We start from the raw sequence: 4,710 nt of genomic DNA on the forward strand, positions 1-4,710 counted from the left end.
CATAAATAATTATAAAAAAATAAATATAATTAAATAATTGTATAAAATATTTATATTATTAGTGTATTAAAATTAAATTTATTAAAAATGTTAAAAATTTAAATTATCAATAAAATATTTATTAATAATAATCTTATCATGAACGGTCACATAATAGCTAAATTCAATATCTATTTTTAGATTATTTTAAAAAGAATTAAATATAATTTTGGTTCTTAAGGTATAGGTCGAATTTTCTTTTTCGTTTTCAACCTTTTTTTTTTCATACAAAACCGTCCCTAAAGTTTAACTTAGTTTTAAAATCGTCATTTGCACCAAAATATTCTTCTTCTTCTTCACCAAAATACTCGATTCTTCTTCTTCATCACAACAATACCCAATATATAGTTCTTCATCTCAATCACAACAATATCTCTTCTTCTTTTTCTTCCTTTTTAACTAGAATTTCAATAGAATATCAACTACAATTTCAATAACAGCAACATAATTTCAACTAACGAATATAAAAAAATTAAAATAAAGAAATAGAAGAACACAACAACAACATAATTTCAACGACAGCAACAAAATGTCAACTAAAAGATATAAAAAAATCAAAACAGAGAAGCAGAAGAATGTAATAGAAATAGAAAAACAATGGAATCAACACCCAGGATGGAATCAAAGTCGACAACAACAGTGTGATTAACAAAATCAGAATTGAAACAGGAGCAGAATAATCAAAAACAGAAGCAGAATAATTAACTTAATTTGAAACAGAATTGGAATCCAATGGCGAGGAGTAACGGCGAGCGACAAGGAGCAATGACGACATGTGAGGAGCAGCGGCGAGCTAGCAAGGAAGAGGAGTAGCGACGAGGATGCGAAGCAGCGGAGGAGTTTCGGCGACGGTATTGAGATTCAACAGACGGCAGCAATGGTAGCTGGCGCGATGACGGCAACACTCATCCTCTGCCTTCAACTCGCGCATTCTTCTCTCTCTCTCTCTCTCTCTTCGCGGTCAGCGACGGTGGCGGATCTAGCGATGACAGAACAGCTCACAATGGCAACGACGATACGATTCGACGGCGGCGACGAGTCCAATACGACGACAGCGGCCTCCCTTCCTTCCTCGCATGATTTTCTTCTCTCCACCTTTCCTTCTCCTTTCTCCCTCCCTCCCCCGGCGTGATCCCTTCCCCCTTTAATCCACTTTCTTTCCTTTTTTTTATAAATTTTTTTAGTTAAGGATAATTTAATAATAAAAATTAAATTTTTAATAAAAAAATCATTTTAAAATTAAATTAAATTTTAGAAATAATTTTATATAAAAAAGTTAAAAATAAAAAAAAATGACCATTACTTTAAAATCCAAGTACTCTATCCTTTTAAAAACTTTAGGTTCCATAATTAAGGGATATAAGTATATAACACCCCGTCTTTTTCCAATTAATAAGTTTGCCAATCCAAGACACCTGAAAGTTGAAAGTAAGATTAAGTGTATTTTATTTTTCTATTGTATGACCCAAGAAGGTTTTGAAACTCTTGCTCTTTGACGTAGGTTGTCTTGAGATTGTTTTCCAATTTATTAATGTATTATCAATGCCTTTGAAAACGTACGTGTTGATGAATCAATACGACTTTAATTTAATCAAATGATGACACATTTGGTGGTTAAAAATAAGCCAAGTCGAATTGAGTCACACCTTCCAATTTATAAAAATTGAATTTGACTAATAGCTCAAACATATATAAAATGAAAATTATTAATTATATATATAGTTTTTAATATTTATCCTCTATTATTTCTAGAAGTCACTCATGCCAATAAAATGTTTGAAACTTTATCTAAAATTCTAAATACTCTTATCTTAATTAATTTATTTTTATTTTAAAAATAAAGCTGAATTTTGGCTTCCCCATTATTACGGTGGGTAACCGGAGATTGCCTGACTGGACGGCGTGGACTGGCCCAAATACGCGGAGGAGGAGGCTGCGTGTGAGTGCGCAACTCGGGAGGCTCCGTCCGACTTGTTCGTACGAGGAGAGGGGGGTGGTACCTGCAAAGACACTCCGATGCCTAAGTTAGCAAGAGTGTGAGCAGGTCTAGAGAGTATTGGGCTTAGAGATACCTGAGGGGTGTCAGTGTATTTATAGTGGTGAGCCAATAACCACCGTTGGAGTAGTGCCGTATCTTTAGGGTGTTAACCGCCCCCATTATCTTGGGGAGGTTAAGATATGGCTTTATGAAGCGGTTAGAGAGATTTTAGGGGCGGTTACTCATTTGAATGAGTGTTTATCTGCCAGTTAATCTCACATCCGACTTCTTCAAACCAAGTCGTGGTTGATACCGACTTCTTACGTGGAGGTCGGTACTTAGCTAGGCTTAATCCTTCAGATTAGGCCTTTTAATTGGACCTGGGCCTTTATCATTGGGCCAGGGTATGAACAGTGCCCCTACTTGAGCCCAAAGTCTCATTAGAGTTTGGGTTCAAGTATTTAACTCGGGTTCGTAGCCGACTTATTTGGAGAGAACATGGGTCTTATAAACCGACGTGATTTTCGCGACCCTTTGTTTCTGACAGTTACGTCAATTCAAGCATCGTGTCCGTTAGGGAAGCATCGAGGACTTTGGTAACGGTGCAATCTCATTAATGACTGCTCCGCTTTTACCATTATGCCCCTTAGCATGTTTATAAATACTTTCCCTCTCTTTTCATTTTTCCGTTTCTGCAATCTTTCAAACTTCTTCTTTCCTTGCTCGTGCTGTATTCTTGTGTTCGAAGATTTCTGTTTTCTCCAACCTTCATTTCTCGGATAAAGGTTAGTTTTTGTTTCTTTCATGTCATGCCTCGTGTTTGCATGCTTTGTTTTGTGGGTGGATAGGTTGGTCCGTAGATTTTGGCTTCGTATCTTTCTCTTTTAGGGATTGATTTTCTTTTTCTTTTTCCCTTTTTGTAGGTTTCTGTCATCTTTTATATAAACAAAAAATGGCTTCTGTAGACGTTCTTTCTCAGTGGGTTGATGTTACGGTCCTCGGGGAGGAACCGTTGGTCGATGCTGAGTTTATCACTCATCTTCGTACTCATCACAGGCTCTGTACTTCGGAGGAGGACGAGCCAAAATATGAACTGATAATCCCGGGTCCGGAAGACCGGGTTTGTTTTGGGAGAGTTAATGAGGCGGCCCCTCATTTTTTCTTTATGTATGAATGTATGATCACCCGCTTGGGTGTTTTTCTTTCTTTCTCGGATTTTCCCCTCATTTTTTCTTTATGTATGAATGTATGATCACCCGCTTGGGTGTTTTTCTTCCTTTCTCGGATTTCGAGATATCTGTTTTGCACCACTGTAGAGTTGCCCCTACTCAACTTCACCCCAATTCTTGGGGTTTTTTGAAGATCTATCAGTTTATTAGCCACGCTCTGGACTTTCCGACCTCTTTGAGGATTTTCTTCTTTCTTTTTCATATGACTAAGCCCTTTAGTGGGCTAAACAACAAACAACAGTGGGTATCCTTCCGAGCCATACAAGGTCGGAGGATTTTCACCCTTTTCGACGAATCTTTTCATGACTTCAAAAACTACTTTTTCAAAGTTCAAGCCGTAGAGGGTCACCACCCCTTCTTCCTTGATGAGCACTCTTCCCCTCGCTTCCCCCTTTATTGGCTGGAGGCCTCCCCTTGCGAGAAGTATGGTCTAGATGACCTAGACGAGGTGGAGGCGGCCATTGCGGGATTTTTCCGAGAAGCGTGGGGGAGGGCCCCATACTTGGATACTAGGAAAATCCTCCAGGGAACGCCGACTTTTGTTCAATCTCACCTAGGTAGTGCATGTATTCCTTATTTCTGAGTTGTTTCTGCCGACTTGTGTTTTACCGACTTGTAACTTTTGTTAGTTGTTTCTTTTGTAGATATGGCAAAGAAGAATGCTCAGGAGTCCTACCAGAGGGTCCAGGAGGCTAAAGCGAAGTCCCGGGCTAGGTCCGGTGGTGCCAGGACAATCATCTCTCCTCCTCCTCCTCTTCCTCCTCCTAAGACTGTGGGTACTCCCTCTCAACCTATTATAATCTCCTCTTCGACTTTGTCTCGGCCACTCCCTTCCGCCCAACTTCTCTCCGAGCCAGAGAAGAAGAAGCGCAAGACTTCAGAGTCTGGCTCTTCTTGGGATGGTGGGGTTAAGGCGGATGCTCTTGCATTCGTCCGAAAGAACATCTATCCTTTTATAAATATGGATGATGTTTCTGTTCGGAACCACCTCACCACTCTGGCCGAGGAGAGTTTTAGGGCGGCGGGTGTGTGTGGCAAACTTTTGGACATCTTCGAGAAGACTCCCCTCAGCTCTTTGGGGGCAACCTCGAAGGTTGAGGAGTTGGAGGGGAGGCTTCTTGTTTTTCAAAAACATGAGAGGGAGTTGAAGGAGGAGAGAGATAAATTGAGGGAGGAGAGAGATAACCTCCGGGAGAAGGAGAGCCAGCTGCAAGCCCAATGTACTATGGAGGCGAATTTGAGGAAGGCAGCACAGGAAAGTTACCAAAGTTTATTTCGAGATATTGTGGCTGTGAGGAAGGATTTGCTGAACTCTCGGAACGCTTATGCCGAGTTGGAGGACTCTATTGCCGATGGGGCCGAGGAGTCTTGGAGAATTTTCCTGGAACAAGTCAGAGTTATCGCTCCCGACTTGGATCTTTCTCCTTTACATCCCGACAAGGTAGTTATTGATGGCGCCATCGT

The sequence above is a fragment of the Arachis duranensis genome, chromosome 9, assembly GCF_000817695.3.
Source record: "Arachis duranensis cultivar V14167 chromosome 9, aradu.V14167.gnm2.J7QH, whole genome shotgun sequence".
In the NCBI taxonomy this organism is placed as follows: domain Eukaryota; kingdom Viridiplantae; phylum Streptophyta; class Magnoliopsida; order Fabales; family Fabaceae; genus Arachis; species Arachis duranensis.